This window comes from Anolis sagrei, chromosome 4, assembly GCF_037176765.1.
Source record: "Anolis sagrei isolate rAnoSag1 chromosome 4, rAnoSag1.mat, whole genome shotgun sequence".
Lineage (NCBI taxonomy): Eukaryota > Metazoa > Chordata > Lepidosauria > Squamata > Dactyloidae > Anolis > Anolis sagrei.
In genome coordinates, this window is record NC_090024.1 from 164699621 (window position 1) to 164716956 (window position 17336).

At 41.2% G+C, this 17336-nt stretch overlaps 1 protein-coding gene across 3 annotated transcripts in view; it reads left to right on the plus strand.

Moving 5' to 3' along the window:
* Nucleotides 1-2073: 2073 nt before the first annotated feature.
* The window catches only part of GNG12 (G protein subunit gamma 12), a 52407-nt gene continuing 37144 nt past the window's right edge, over nt 2074-17336 (plus strand). For 2 of the 3 annotated variants that reach the window (XM_060773708.2, XM_060773707.2), the window contains exon 1: nt 2077-2249. The gene's annotated coding sequence lies outside the window, so the exon portion shown is untranslated. Of the gene's footprint in view, nt 2250-17336 lie in introns of all 3 variants that reach the window. The other variant, XM_060773709.2, reaches the window with a different exon arrangement.

Genomic DNA, 17336 nt, shown 5'->3' on the forward strand with positions numbered 1-17336 from the left:
TGTTGTGCTTGTATGCCTTTAAGTTGTTTTGGGGTTACGGAGGCCCTAAGTCTAAAGTTTAGGCTGGGTCTATGACCTTGGAGGGCCTTAGTTTGGGGGACCCTGGTGCAGATGCACCTCAGGGCCCTTCCACACAGCTATATAACCCAGAATATCAAGGCAGAAAATCCCACAATATCTGTTTTGAACTGGGTTATTTAAAGCCCCTTCCACACAGCTGAATAAAACCCCACATTATCTGCTTTGAACTGGAATATATGGCAGTGTGGACTCAGGGCCCTTCCACACAGCCCTATATCCCTGAATATCAAGGCAGAAAATCCCACATTATCTGAGTGTGGACTCAGATAACCCAGTTCAAAGCAGACATCGTGGGATTTTCTACTTTGATATTCTTGAGTTTGGAGAAGAGCAACTGCTTTGGGAGATGGTGGTCTGGCATCCAAACAATGTGGGCAGTCCAGCGGAGTTGACTGTGGAGGACCATCGCTTCAATGCTGGTGATCTTTGCTTCTTCCAGCATGCTGACATTTGTCCGTCTGTCTTCCCAAGAGATTTGCAGGATTTTTCAAAGGCAACCCTGATGGAATTGTTCCAGGAATTGCATGTGACGTCTGTAGACTGTCCACGTCTCGCAGGCTTATAGCAGGGTTGGGATGACAATAGCTTTATAAACAAGCACCTTGGTATCCCTACGGAGGTCCTCAAACACTCTCTGCTTCATTCAGAAAAATGCTGCACTCGTACAGCTCAGGCAGTGTTGTATTTCGGTGTTGATGTTGACTTTGGTGGAGAGGTGGCCGCCAAGGTAGCGGAAATGGTCAACATTTTCTAATGTTACACCATTAAGCTGTATTTCTGGCATTGGAGAGGGATTGGCTGGTGAATGATGGAACAGCACTTTGGTTTTTTCGATGTTCAATGACAGGATGAGCTTCTTGTATGCTTTTGTGAAGATGTTTAGTGTGGCTTGTAGGTCTTCTTCAGAATGTGTGCACAGACGATGCAAAAGAGATTTAAAGGTGGGCTGAAAGCCAACCTTAAAAACTCTGGCATAGACACTGAGAAGTGGGAAGCCCTGGCCTTTGAGTGCTCCAGCTGGAGGTCAGCTGTGACCAGCAGTGCTGTAGAATTTGAAGAGGCACGAATGGAGGGCGAACGAGAGAAATGTGCCAAGAGGAAGGCGCGTCAAGCCAACCCTGACTGGGACCGCCTTCCACCTGGAAACGGATGCCCTCACTGTGGGAGAAGATGCAGATCAAGAAAAGGACTCCACAGTCACCTACGGACCCACCACCAGTACTTGGAAGACAATCCTACTCAGACAAGGAGGGATCGCCTAAGTAGCTAAGTAATTCTGGGATATAGGGCTGTGTGGAAGGGCCCTCAGATAAGCAAAGCAGGTACTGTGGGATTTTCTGCCTTGATTCTGGTTTATACAGTATGGGACAGGCCCTATACCCCATGTTCTGATCCCAGCTTTTCTGCTTTAAACTGAATTATATGAGGCCACACTGCCAGGATATAGGGCCTGTCTGGAAGGGCCCTGAGTCCACACTGCCCTATATTCCAGTGCAAAGCTGATAATGTGGGACTTTATTCAGCTGTGTGGAAGGAGCATATGGGAAGAAGGCCTGGATGGGCCTCCAGCAGAAGGGGCTGCGTGAGGAGCAGGCCAAACGCCCCAAACTGCGAGGAAGGCCCACATCTCCTCAGCAGAGGGCGCATCGCTACACGGTCGAATTAAAGCAGTTTCGACCCCCCTTGAACTGCCCTGGCTGGATACTATGGAGACCTGGGAGTCGTAGTTTGGGGGGGGGGGGGGTTCTTGGGCAGAGAGGCTCCTGCAAAACGGCAACTCCCGGAGGGGGGGGGGGACTTTGGCAGCTGCGGAGGCGTCGATCTAATTCGGAAGTGTAGGGGAGGGGAAAGGCCTGGTCTGGGTCTCTCGGGGCTGCAGGCACATTCTCCTCCTCAGCCTTGCAGGGAAGGGAGAGGGAAGGAGAGAGGGAGAGGGAAAGGGAGGCTGGCGGGCGGGCTGGCTGGAAGGCGGCGCAGGAGCGGCGGCGGCGGCGGCCCAGGGAGCCTCCCCGCCTTCCCCGCCTCTCCCGCCGGGGGCCAGGCGGAGCCAGCAGCGGAGGAGGAGGAGCGGGTGAGAGGTCGCTCGGTCCGTGGGTCGCTCGCCCGGAGAGACGGAGGAGAGGAGGAGGAGGAGGAAGAGGAGGCCCGAGTGGTGGCGCCGAGGACGGGTAAGCCGACCAGGGACACCGGGGAAGATGCCGCGCCCTCCTTGCCGCCTGCCCTCCCTCCCTCTCCCCCCCCCCCCCGCCCTTCTCGAAATGGCGGCCTCCCTCCTTCCTTCCCTCCTCAGAGGGAAAGACAGGCACCTTTTCCTGCCCTCAGAGCGAGGCGTGGCCCCACAAGACGGGCGCCTTGGGTGGCACCCACCACCCCCTTCCCTTCCCCTTCCTACCATTTCCCTTCCATTCTATTCCTTTCCCTTCCCTGCCTTTGCCTTCCACTCCTTTTCTTGCCTTCTCTTCCTTCCCTTTTCCTTCACCTTCCTTTCTCCTCTTTTTCCTTTCCTTTCCTTCCTTTTTCTTCCTTGCCTTTGCCTTACCCCCTTTTCCTTCCTCTTCTCGTTCCTTCCTTTCCCTTTCCCATCCCTACTTCCCTACATCTTCCCCTTCCTTTCGTTCTCTTTCCTTTCCCTTCCACTCCTTTTCCTTCCTTTCATTTGCCTTCTCACCCTTTTCCTTCCTTTCCTTCCCCTTTCTTCCCATTCCTTTTCCCTCCCTGCCTTTGCCTCCCCTCCCTTTCCTCCCTTCCCTTCCTTTTCTCTTCCTACCCTTCTTTTCATTTTCCTTGCTTTCATTTTCCTTTCGTTTTTCCTCGTTACCTTTGCCTTACCCCCCTTTTCCTTCCTCTCCTCCCTTTCTCTTCTCTTTCCTTCCTTTCCTTTTCCTTCCCTCCCTTTGCCTTCCACTCCTTTTCCTTCCCTTTCCCTTCCTTTCCTTTCCCTTCCTTTCATTTGCCTTCTAACCCTTTTCCTTCCTTTCTTTCCTTCCTTTTCCTTCCTCTTCCTCTTCTCTTCCCTTCCCCTTCCCCTTCCTTTCCATTCCTTTTCCCTCCCTGCTTTTGCCTTCCCCTCTCCTCCCTTTCTTCCCTTCCTTTTCTTTTCCTACCCTTCTTTTCATTTTCCTTGCTTTCGTTTTCCTTCCCTGCCTTTGCCTTCCACTTCTTTTCCTTCCTTCCCTTTCCTTCCCCTTCCTTTCATTTTCCTTCATTTTCTTTCCTTTCCCTTCCCTTCCTTTTTCTTCCCTTTCCTTCCTTCCTTCCTCTTTTAGCACTGGAGGGCTTTCTGTGTGTTTGTGTGGGGTACCTCCTTCCCTTTCCAGAAAGAGGAGCTTACCTGTCAGTCAAGATTTTTAATAATAATAATAATAATAATAATTATTATTATTATTATTATATGAAGGCAAAGGTAACCCCCCCCCCCCAATCCTGCATCATGTCACTGTAGTGGCTGGTTTTATATTTAAGGCAAAAGCCCACCCTCTGAACAACCTGTCCAAAAAAACCCCATACATATAAACAGACTTTTGGAGACAATCAGTCTTAAATGGAGGTATTTTAGTAAGATCGATGGTTTAAACATTTTAATGCTTTTATTCTAGCAAGAGCAGCTATTTTTGATGTTTTGTTGTTATGTTATATGTTTTTAGTAATTGCAACGGTTCTATTTTAAGTTATGCTAATTTGACCTATGTAGTATTCTTGTTTTGTTGTTGTTGTATTGTTTTAACTGTTACTTTCTGTAAACTGCCCTTGGTCCCTTTAGGAGTGGGAGTGGGATATAAATAAAACTTATTATTAAACTTACTATATATACTGCCTCCCTAAGTCAGAAATGACTTGAAGACAACAGATTGGGGAGCATGAGGGTGTGATGTTGTGTAGGTGTCCTTCCACACCACCCAAATATAGTGCTGTGATTCCACCTTAACTCTTGTGTTTCCATGGAATCCAGGGATTGGGTGGAGGGATGTTTGGGAACCTTAGCCAAGGACTGCCTCCTGTGCTTCGGTGTTTTGAAGCCTGTCAATTCATAGAGGCCTCATGAATTTCATAAGGTTTTATTTGGCAAGTGATACTCTCAGAGGTGGTTTTGCCAGTTTCTTTAAAATATAGCCCACAGCACCTGGTGTTCCTTGGCAGTCTCCCATCCAGGTACGAACCAAGACTAGCCCTGCTTAGCCTCCAGGATTGTATGGGATGTGGTGCCTTTTGGGAACTTAGTCCTCTGGCTGAACTAGAAATCCCAAAATTCTATGGGGTTTGCCATGGCAATTAAAATAGTATCATAATGCTATAATTGTATAGTGTGAAAACACACAGGATTGGATTAAAAGCTCGTCTAAGCAAGTACAAGTTGAATATCCCTGTCTGATGCTTGAGACCAGAGGTGTTGTGGATTTCAGATATTTGAACACCTGTGTTTGCATATATGTCCATAATGAGATATCTTGGAGATGGGACTCAAGTCTAAATGCAACATTTGTTTGTGTTTTATGTGAAAATAATTGTATATACAATATTTTAATAGTTTTGTGTTTGAAACAAAGTTTATGTACATTGAACCAACAGAAAATAAAGGTGTCACTATCTCAGCCGCTCGTGGATAATTCTGGAGGATTTAGAATTTCAGAATTATGGATAAGGAATGCTCAACTTGTAATGTTATGTGCAAGAAAATTAGATAAATCAAGGGTGTGACCCTAACCCATATAAAAATGAAATTATCCTTCATCCTTCAAATTTCTGGCTTTGCAGTAACTTAGAATGAATGGTGCTGACTTATCTTTTGTTGGTAGCTGTCATGTTGTACTTGGTCCATTACTCCTTTTCCACTGTGGAGAAAGAGCAACTAAAGCTTGTTTTATAAGTAGTATTTCAGCTTTTTATTTTAGCCAGTATCCTCCATGGCAAAATGTTAAGTGTGGCAGAATTTGTTAGGGAAAACAAGTAACTTCAGTATAAGCTTGTGTAAAAGTCTAGAAATTTTAGTGAAAAAACAGCACAAAGACCCTGGGTCAAGTCATCCACGGGTCAATATGAGTATTGTACCTTAACACTTATCAAAAGAGGAATTATACCTAATAGAGTGACAAAAGGGACGAGCTCAGTTCTTCCCAGAAAAATGTAAATAAAGTACCAAACGTCTCTACTCTTTTTGCAATGGCACCAATTCTGGCCTTTTTGGATCCTGGATGGGGAAATTGTGTTTGGCCCTTAAGGAGGGATTGGTGCTTTCTCCTCTACAAGGAATGATCCTCAACCTGTCCACTGGTCATATCGAAATCTGTAATTTTGGACCCCAAACTTGCCTTCGACTTTCATGTAGGTTGATTTATACACGAGTGTGTACAGTACTTTTTTTTTACAGATGTATGGGAATAAAAAGACAAAGAAAACAATCCTGAATGCAAGGTGCCAAAAGTGGTTTTCCATTTGTTGCTTTTCCATAAGCCTCTTGTGTTTCGCTTCTGCCAGACTCCTGTGTGTTTGTGCAGGACGGCATAAAACTCCACCCGCCTATTGCCTTGATGCTTTTGCAAACTGCAACCAGAAAGAGGAAGTGTTTGTTCCAGTTTGAACCAAGTGTGACTCTGGACTGCGAGTTGTGGAACAATAACAAACATTTCTGGAAGTGCAATGTTCACTGGACGTGAATTGCATTTTCCTCAAAGGAACAGCATGCTTAGTGGGGGGGGGGGGGGGGGAAGGTCAACAATTTTTTATCTTGGCCTTCAGAAGCAATCATTGCCATTGAGCCTTCTTTTCACATATTCCTGAGAAAAGTGGGAAGGGGAGAAGGCTTTTCTATTTCACTCAGTACTGTTTTTGTCTGTGCCAGAGTTCAACACAGCAGGAGAAACACACCCTTCTCTGACTGGTCTGATGCATTAATGTATTTCTGCCTGCAAGCTTAAGACCATAGGAAGATATCCTCTCCTCCTCCCCCCGCCCCAAAGCTGGGAGAAGAAGGAAGCTTTTTCATGTTGCACTGAGGCCTGTTGATCAGAAAATCTAGTCACAAGCAAGATGTGACGGCAATAACATAAAGAAGTTATTGAACATGTTCTGTCATGTTTAATGTTCGTCTTGTTTGTGAAGGAAATTAAAGGTTTACCGCCTAACAAAATCTTGCAGAGCTGGCTTAAACTTTTCTTGTTCATTAGTTAGTTACATCAGAGCAACAATTTAAAAATGTATCTTAAGCGAGAATATTCTGTTTTGCATTCATATGCCTTGTATGATTGCAATCTTTAGCTTCTTATCCTTTTATCTGAGCATGTAGTCTTTCAGCATATCATCTATATTAAAGCTTTGGTTTTTATAGTTTTGTTCATGTTTCTTCAGTTCCACAGTTGTAGGAGTCTATACCCTTATTAAAAGTTGAAGTTTGCTTTATTTTCTGTTGTGATTCCCTCGGTTTTAGTTGGTTCTTATTTCTGTACTGCCCTTTCCCTATTAAATTTAAGGATAGTTTATATTCGGTTTAAAAAATTAAGTACAACCAGCAAAGAAATATTATAAAAATGTAATCAAACTATCCATAGAGTTAAATAATTAAAATGCATTCAAAAGACTAAAGATAAAAATAGTACAGCACATTATTAAAAGCTCTTTTCTTATAAACAATACATTCTCCAAAGCCTGTCAGAATAGAAAAATCATCACCTGCCACGGGAAAGACAACAAGCTCCCAAGAAAGGGAATTCAGGCCTGGGAACAGCCGGCATGAAGGATGTTTCCTGTGTTCTCACCAGATGTGTTTGTGAAAGCAGCAGGAACGAAAGAAGGGCCTCTCCCAACAATTTGAAATTTTAGAGATGCTCAAATAGGAAGCCTACTGAAAACCCTAAAAATATTGGAAGTTAAACAGAGTCAGCTCAGGTTAACAGTTGAATGGGAGACCACTAGGAAGTGCTGGGTGCTGTAGGCTATATTTCAGAGGAAAGATTTTACGAAACATTCTCTGAGCATTTCTTGCCTAAGAAAATCCTATGAAATTCATATGGTCAACATAAGTTGACAGGCTGGGAAGATAGCCAGGACCCAAGTGATGTAGGATTATAAACTATAATCAGTAAACTAGCTTTGTATTCATGACTTTCATAGGTTTTAGCAGTGTTGGCTTAAAATATACATGTGTTATGAACTACTTCCCTAGAGATCCAACAAATTGCAGTTTTAGACATTGGACCACACTAATTTCAGTCTCAGTATTTTTAAATGTTGTAAGACTTCAGAAAATATGCTGATAGTGTTCAATATTCATATCTAGCTACTGTGTAGAACACTTCATTTTCATTTGCTCCTTTTGTAATGTGAGTAACAGTTTGGACAAAGAAGGGTTTTTAAAATTATCATGCATGCTCTTGTCAGGGTGATCACATATCATTTGGAGTTGCCATTATTGTTAGAGTTTTGCGATAGTGCTCAGCAATTGTACTTTATCTCATAAAGAATAAAGTTCTTAACAAAACTGTTATGGATAGACAAGAGGATTTTTCAGCAGCAGGGAAACTTGCAAAATAGGTTCTCCTTCACTTTACATTGTGTAATGGAAAAGTATTCATTTCTTTGTCCTTTATGTATGTGTCTAGCACTTCACTGAATCTTGCAATATTTTTTATTTGTGTAACGGGTTGCGTGAGAGGATGCTCAATCCGTCATCTATGCATATTTACTCTAGAATAAACACTGAAATACAGTGGCACTTATTATTGAATTAAGTTATATATAGCTGTGTGGTCAGCCTCTAAGCATTTTTTTAAAAAAAATGAAACAAAAACAGGTATACCCCAGTTAACAAAGTAGATGCATACCTGGGTATGTATTTTTAACAGAGACAAATAATATGAAGAAAATAGAGAAAGGTCCCTTCACCATCACCATCATCAAAAATACACATAATATATAGGTAATATTGTCATGTGAAAGGAAGCAACCAGATCAGATGTGCTCTGTACAAGCCACCATTGAAGGCTTCTTCTCTAAATTGCATCCAGGGGTTACACATTTTCTTTCACCAGTCTGAACCTCTTTGTGATTTCCATTTTGTGGCCAAGTGTATAGCTCTATGCTTCTTTAAAAGATGGCTGAGGAAGACTTACCTGCTTTCCTCCCTTTCTCTGTTTTGCTGTTCATTTATTCTCACTGCGGAATTCTGGAGCCAGCTGCTTGTTTATCTTACCTGTTGCACAGGGACACCATTATACTATGGCATTTCATATAATGAGACTTCAGCATCCATGGATTTTGGTATTATTTATGGGAATACTGAAACCAAACTGCAATGGATACCACTGCACACATGCTTTTTGTATAGATGCATTGCTTCTATTACAGTGTCTGTATTGTGCCTTTCTATCTAAAAACCCCTCAAGACAGTTAACAATATGACAGAGCAATTATAAAAACAAGACTAACAACAGAAAATACAGAAGAGTAGTTGTAAACCCACTGAAGCAGTCAAGTTTTTACAAATCACTGAAAGTCAAATAGTGATGGATCCAACTAGTCTACCCTGGGAGGATATTTCACACATAAGATGCCATAGCTGAAAAGAGCCCTGCCCACCGTGCCCTCCTCATCTTGTATCTCTGGTGTTCTTTAAGATCCCATAGCAGAAGACTCTTTGGGTTTACAGCTGTGACAGAACTGAAGGCGATCTGGGGTATCATGTGGCCTAACCCCTTCCTTCAGGGTGGACTATCCAATCCAGTATGCAACTCTAGATTCCTAATAGATGGCAACCCAGTCACTGTTTAAATGCCTCTAGCAAAAGAAAACCTGCAATGTTCTGAGGCAATCTGCTCCTCTATCTAAATGTTCTTACCATTACCATTATCCTCATGTGTAACCAAAAGCTGTTTCCCAGCAGTTTCCACCTACTCATTCTAGTTTCTCCCTCCAAAACAGGAGAGAACATTTCTGCTATATCTTTGGTGTGACAGAAGCTTTTTTGATACTGAAAGACAGCAGCTATCTTATTTGCCTTGTTCTTCTCTTGTCCATGTTCAACACACCGAGCTCTTTAAACCATCTATAAATGTTTGTTGTCTTAACTCTTCATCATCTTTGTTGCCATTTTCTGAACTTGTACCAGAGCTAATCTGATTTTTAATGTAGACACCTGAAATTTAACACAGTACTCTTAATTGCAACCTGATTTGTATCCAGCTATTGCTTCTTGTCGTTTGGACTATTTTGTCAATGCAGTCAAATATCATAGCATTAACTTTTTTAGTAGCTGCGTTGCTGGTTTGTTTTCTGCTTATGATTACTTAAGTTCCCAAAGCTTGTTTGATATGCACTGGTGCCATGAGATGTCGCTACCATTTTATGTGTGCTTTTAAATTTAATTTTATTGTGCATAGATGCAGGTCTTCATATTTCTCAGATGAATTATCAGGTCCACTGTTAACATACTATTGAGATCATTTTGGATATAATTATTGTGTTAGCTGTGTGTTGAGCTTCAGCACCATCTATACATCTGATAAACACACTCTCCCTTTTCAGGTTATTTATTAATATGTTGAATAGCACAGGACTTAGGAGAGAGCATTTTGGCACTCCAAGATGACACTCTCTATTATGGCAACCCTAAGACAACTCTATTACAGGGTTTTCTTGGGCAGGGTTGTTCGGGGAAAATTTACCTTTGTCTTCCTGTGAGGCTGAGCATATGATACTATCCAAAGGTTACTCAATGGGTTTCATGGCCAAACAGGGATTTGAACCCTGGTCTCTAAAGTCATAGTCCAGCATTTAAACCACTACACTATGCTGACTCTCTGTCTCTGGACTAATACAAAACCATTAAATAGTATTTCAGGGGACATGGTTGTTCCACTATTTGAGGCTACGTGCAGCCTTTTATTGGGAAAACCAGATTTTAACACCTTATCAAGAAATTAAAGAGAGGTCTGTAACTATTTTGAGTTGGTAGAATGATTCTTGGCACTGCTGTAACTTACATATCTAGCAGTAGTACCAGAAGGAGTGACTCCTCACAATGTGAACCTGAATTTTATGGGCAGGGAAATGCCTTTGGCTGTAGTTTTGGAAAACTGCTTCTAAATGACATATATAACAGAATGTTATATATGGGTGTTCTTGTGTTCTTGTGTGGCTCTGACTGAGTCCCTCTACAGAAGTTGAGAAGATCAAGATATAAAAGTTTTAAATTAAATAAATAAATAAATACATTATGGCAGTCCTAAGGTGACGCTGTCATGGGGTTTTCTTAGCAAAATTTCTTAAGAGAGTGGTTTCCTATACCTTCTGAGAGAGGGTGACTTGAGCAACAGATTTTCAGAGCAGGGATTTGAACTCTGTCCTCCAAAGTCATGTGGCTTTTAAAATGGGTTTATCTAATATACAGTAATTAAGGTATTGCTGACTTTCTTCCTGTAAATATTTCAAGGGGCAGATAGCCATGTTAATCTCTCACCAGCAACAAGCAGTTCTTTTGGCACCTTAAGGACTAACATGGTTTATCTGGCATAAACATTCATATAACTGATGAAGTGATCCATATTTCACTAAACCTAACAAAACATTTTAGTCTTTGAGGTACTATCAAGCTCTTATTTGTTTTTATTAAATTTTGCTTTAAAATTGTCAGGATGGATCTAGTTACCATGAACAATGAATAACTAATGAGCTGGGGAAATGTGATTTTTCCCATAATAGACACAGTTGCTTCAGGAAAGGGATCTAGATCCTGCACAACAATTAAATCACAGATGTGCACACATTGTGCAGAGAAAATCAATAAAAGCATAAATTAGTTATGACAGTCCAGAGCTCCTGAAGTTCAAAGGTAAAACACTCACTGACTGCAATTCTATACATATTTATTTGGAAGGAAGTCTTACATTTTTCAACTAAGCATACACTCATGGAATTATATGAGGCTTTCAAAACACAGTTTCAAAAACGAATAACCCTGTTGCCACAAAAATATTCTGTATGGCCTGTTAATGCAGTTTGATTGTGTTTTGTACTAGTAAACAAATCAAATTATCCCCGTGATTTGATGAACCATGGAGGGCAGTGTTGTTGAGTTATTTGTCTGAGACTTAGCTTATTTACAACTTGCTACATTTTTCCATGCCAGCCTATCAAATGGGTTTCTATGTATCTACAATGTGTAAAAACAGTTGTATTCAGAGTAACACTGGATGACTTTGTATATAGATTATGTCTATTTTTGTAAACTGAAATCAGGCAATTACTATTTTATTATTTATCAGTTTATCATTTTCAAAAATTTTAATAACACACAACTACAAGTACAGATCACCTGGTGCCTTGGTAATGCAAATCCTGATATCATGAGAACACCGTTTAGGACAAAATACAGTTTCACCCAAATAAAATGCCTTTTGGGGGGGGGGGGGGGGCTTGGGGGGAGGGGGCACAGAAGAAGGGCATTTGAAAGTCATGCACTATGCAGTTTATAGAAGAGAGATAGTCACTTGAGCATTGACTTTTCTGGCTATGTAAGGATTAAAACTTGAGTTATTAATATCCAGTCTGCCCATCTGCTCATCATATGAGATAGAGAGCTGGATCTCTAAATGTTCTAAGTAGCCAAATTATAATAAAATGTAGTTCATTTGCTCTGCACTGTGCTTGTGCTTAAAACAGTGGGTGTGAAACAAGCAGTCTTCTGAGTTTTGTTAAACTGCAACTCTCAGCATTGCCTAAACCATGTCTTCCATAACTCAGAAAACAGGTAGTGTCAGTTAATGTGCTTAACTGTTCTCCTGTTTCATGATCTATCCCTGCTAAACCAGAATTGCAACACTTTAAAAAGAGACTATGCATGATCTTGCATTCCTTATTGATAGTCATCTGCAAATGTTTCTGCACCCAGGCAAATAAAGCTTTTGACTATATTTTGCTTCTTCTAAATTTCTGGAGGATTAGAACTCTCTGTGTTATGTGAAAATAAATAATGTTAGAAATAGCCAGATCGGTGACCAGCTTTGAAACTTTCTGTGTGGTCTTAAAGTTACTATGTGCACGTAACAAATGTGCACGTAACAAATGTGCAGAGAAAGCATATGGATTTTTCTTTTGGTACTTTACATTAAGGTGTCTGTTTGAATACATTTCAGGAGTTAGAAACTTTCTGTGTATATGAAAGTTATCGTAGTAAATATTAAGCTAAATTTTGCATATACTATTTGCCTTCTAGAGTGAGTGATCCAATACACTAGTGCTTTCTGCAGGATGATATGGTACGGTACGGTTTCAGGAACAAAATGCAGTGTGTATTTTAGATGTTTAATTCAGGTCCAAGTTTAACCTGTAAATAGATGAAAATATTTGAGAATCAAAATAAATGCTAACAAAAATATTCACTGCAAATCAAGATACAGTGCTTCCTTGGTATCTGCCGGAGTTTGGTTCCAGGACGCTGCGTGAATGCTCAAGTTCTGTTATATACAACTAGCTGTGCCCTGCCACGCGTTGCTGTGGCCTATAGTAAAACTTATCAAAGTTGAGGTAGATATCTGGACTATTATGAAAGAGAGGTCCCTACCTATTCCTTCCCCCTTTTCCTCCCCCTTTCTCTCCTTTCTTCCTTCTCTACCTCTTTCTTTCTTTCCTTTTTTCACTACTTGATTTCATCCTTCTCTCTTTCCTTCATTCCCTCCCCCATCCTTCCTTTGCCTTTCTTCCCTCCCTGTTTGCTTCCTTCTTTCACTTTTTATTTCCTTTTATTTCACCACCATCATAACAATAACAATAATGCAATGCATTGCCTCTGGGACCTGACACCTCTCCCATTCCCCCTAAAAGGGTCTCATAGGAACAATAGCATAATAATAATAATAGAAATAACAACCTTTACCCGCCACGTGTTGCTGTGGCCAACCTTCCCTCTTTCTCTCCTTCTTTCCCTCCCTCCCTCCCTCCCTCCCTCCCTCCCTCCTTCCTTCCTTCCTTCCTTCCTTCCTTCCTTCCTTCCTTCCCATCTTTCCTTCTCCTCTTCTTTCTCTATCTCTTTCCTTCCTTCCCCCTTTTTCTTTCTCTTCTGCTGTCTCTCTTTTCTTTCCTTCCATCTTTCCTTTTCTTTCCTTTTCTTCTTCCTCTAACTTTCCTTCCTTCCCCCTTTTTCTTTACCTCCCTTTCTCTTTCTTCCTTCTTTCCTTCCTTCCTGTCTTTCCTAGATTTTGACAGGGCGGGAAGGGGCGGGGTGGGGTTTGGAGGTGGCCTGAAGTAAAAGGAGGTAAGATTGGGGCAGGGGAGTGATGGAGCGTGGGGTTGCGTGTGTGTGTGCGGCGGCGGGGGAGTGATGGAGCCTGGGGTTGCGTGTGTGTGTGCGGCGACGGGGGGAGTGGGGTTGCGTGTGTGCGCATGCTCAGTTGTTTTGCCGTTTTGTGAGTGTGTTGTGTTGTTTTTCATTTTGAGTAGATATGTTTGTACCTTGTGGGTTGTGTTATGGGCATGGGAATTTTGGTTAAGTTTCGTTGGGGGATTTTTGAGTTTTGTTGTTTTGCCGTTTTGTGAGTGTGTTGTTGTGTTGTTTTTCATTTTGAGTAGATATGTTTGTACCTTGTGGGTTGTGTTATGGGCACGGGGATTTTAGTTAAGTTTCGTTGGGGGATTTTTGAGTTTTGTTGTTTTGCTGTTTTGTGAGTGTGTTGTTGTGTTGTTTTTCATTTTGAGTAGGTATGTTTGTACCTTGTGGGTTGTGTTATGGGCACGGGGATTTTGGTTAAGTTTCGTTGGGGGATTTTTGAGTTTTGTTGTTTTGCCGTTTTGTGAGTGTGTTGTTGTGTTGTTTTTCATTTTGAGTAGATATGTTTGTACCTTGTGGGTTGTGTTATGGGCACGGGGATTTTAGTTAAGTTTCGTTGGGGGATTTTTGAGTTTTGTTGTTTGGCCGTTTTGTGAGTGTGTTGTTGTGTTGTTTTTCATTTTGAGTAGATATGTTTATACCTTGTGGGTTGTGTTATGGGTACGGGGATTTTGGTTAAGTTTCGTTGGGGGATTTTTGAGTTTTGTTGTTTTGCCGTTTTGTGAGTGTGTTGCTGTGTTGTTTTTCATTTTGAGTAGGTATGTTTGTACCTTGTGGGTTATGTTATGGGCACGGGGATTTTAGTTAAGTTTCGTTGGGGGATTTTTGAGTTTTGTTGTTTTGCCGTTTTGTGAGTGTGTTGTTGTGTTGTTTTTCATTTTGAGTAGGTATGTTTGTACCTTGTGGGTTATGTTATGGGCACGGGGATTTTGGTTAAGTTTCGTTGGGGGATTTTTGAGTTTTGTTGTTTTGCCGTTTTGTGAGTGTGTTGTTGTGTTGTTTTTCATTTTGAGTAGATATGTTTATACCTTGTGGGTTGTGTTATGGGCACAGGGATTTTGGTTAAGTTTCGTTGGGGGATTTTTGAGTTTTGTTGTTTTGCCGTTTTGTGAGTGTGTTGTTGTGTTGTTTTTCATTTTGAGTAGATATGTTTGTACCTTGTGGGTTGTGTTATGGGCATGGGAATTTTGGTTAAGTTTCGTTGGGGGGTTTTTGAGTTTTGTTTCCTCGTTGGATGCCCCTAACAAATTTATATATATAGATGGTGTAGTGAAATGATGCTCCTTACATAAGTAAAGGTGAAGGTTTTCCCTTGATATTAATTCCAGTTGTGTCCGACTCTGGGGATTGGTGCTCATCTCCGCTTCAAAGCCAAAGAGCCGGCATTGTCCATAGACACCTCCAAGGTCATATGGCTGGCATGACTGCATGGAGCACTGTTACCTTTCCGCTGGTACCTGTTAATCTACTCACATTTGCTTGTTTTCGAACTACTAGGTTAGCAGAACGGCGCTAACGGCGAGAGCTCACTCTGCTCCCTGGATTCGAACCTGCGACCTTTCAGTCAGCAAGTTCGGAAGCTCAGCAGTTTAACCCACTGCGCCACCGGAGGCTCCCTTATATAAAATGGCAAAACCACTAGTTGCTTTTTGGAATGTTATTTTGGATATTTTAAGCCATGGATGATTGAATCTGTGGATAAGGATCTGTGGGTACAAGGAATCAGTTGTACTTTACTCGAGTTCCAGGAAAAGAATGATTTATCCACTATCTGCTTCCTGCACCAACATTGGGTGTATATAGTTTAAAGAAAATATCAGGCAATATTTTTCATAAAACTGTGGCAATACTGTTAAATGATAATGGGAAATTTGTTGGTAAGAAAGGAGACTAGCTGACTTGTTGTACAGGAATACTTGTGTTAACAAAACCTCTGACAGTGAACCTCCTTTTATTAAAGATGTTATATACATGCCCAGCTTCTACTTTTGTTCATTCTCAGTATAGTTGGAAGTTTTTTTCTGCATCATTATCATTGGGAGACAGATGTAGGACAGCTGGCTAAACACAGATCTTTAGTGTAAAGTTGCAGCACTTTGAACTGGTAAAAAGTAGAACTCTACCTATAGCTCAGTGGTGTCAAACTTGTGCCGGTCTAGGTGTTTTGGACTTCAGCTCCCAGAATTCCTGCCTATTGGACAAGCTAGTGAGGACATTGCTGATCCAACTGTAGCTTTATGTGCCTGCCTAGACATGCTTGGATAAAGTAAAGCTTGATTGCCTCCATAATACAGAGCATGTATGAACAGCAAGACTGATAGAAAAGGCAAGGGTAGACAAGTCTGTCTCACTATTTCCTCCCAGGATCTAAAAAAGCATACATCTTCTTTACATTTGGCACCAAAATGGAGCTCATAAGATTATGAGGTACAGAAATAAGGACAAGATCCTTACATTTTGAAGGCATAGATACAGTTTTAGAGGCTTCTGTGGATGGAAAACAGCTTTAGGTTAGGTGTTGCAAGGAACATATGCATGATAAGATGTTGCAAGGAGTGTTCTGTCTCCCAGGTGAAGAACTGTGATATAATAGAGATGCCCACTGAGCATTCATTACCCTCTCCTTCTGATCTATGTTGGAAGTGATAATATAGCAAAATATAGCCTCCAACATATTGCAAGAGAGGCTATTAGCCTCTAGGGAGAAAATTAAAGGACTTTGTTTTTTATTTAATCACTCCTTCCTGGAAGGAGAAAGATTAAAAGAGAGAGAGAGAGAGAGAAAGAGAGAGAGAGAGAGAACAACTGGCTCCATAGATGTTATTGTCAGGATTGCTTTGGCTTCTTAGACCATGGTCTGTGCTTTCATGAAGAAGAGCTTTTGGTAAGTGATGTGTTGCATTCCGTAGTAGTTGAAAATAATGCATTTGCAAGGAGTCTTACAAATCTGGTTCTACTGTTTTTATATATTGATGTTCATATTCAATATTGTGAAATTATTAATTGTAAGATACAGTACAACTTCCTTATCCATAGATTTGATATCCATGGTTTCATTTACCCACACTTCAACCCCCTCCCCCCCCCCCCCCCCCAAAGTGTTTGTGGGCCTCCAGTTTGAGTTTTAAGCATCCACTGGTTGGTCTTGGAATATATCCCTTCATGAATGAAAGGACAAATATTATTTTAGCATTTCATCTTGGGCAGTGCATCAAGTCTATATTAAACCTAAAACAGTTTAAAAATATGTCCCCTCCCCCTCCAAAGTTTCTAACCCCATGGAATATTGTAAAGGGGAGCCTATGCAGACTTGAAGGCAGTCAATCACATCTTGGGAAAGCTGTGAAAGGGGGTTATGGGGAAACAAAACGTATCAAAAGTCAGGAGCATGCCACCGTTGGAATTGACACTGACAAAGTTGGACACAGAAAGGGTTTTCACCTGATAGAGACAAGATTTTAAATTTTAGGAAGAAGGGGAGAACTATAGTTTTAGGGAGCTTAAAGAACCGATTATTAGAGGTTGTTATGGATTTCTGTTTTACTTAATAAACACTTTCTTGTTGTTTTAAATCTGTCTCTGGCTCTCCATTACGCCTACCAAAACTAAATATCCCATACAACAACAGAGGCACAGTTCACATTTAAGAGATCACACTGAGTTTAGCAAGAATTTTAAGTGGGGGGAATTTGGAGCCAGTCACGGTAAAGAAATCTATCAAATACATGTTTACACTTCTGTGCTCTTTGTTAGTTTTAATCTACAACTGCAGTAAAAGGCAGTGTTTATTAATTTAAACCCCTAACATTGGCTGATCTACATGCAATCTCTTGATAAAATAAATCAATCTCAAAGATGTTGCTTGATTCCTTCGTTCCACAACCGTATTCCATTGTGTATATTGAATTTGCATTCTATGTTGAGAATCAAATCATGATATTGC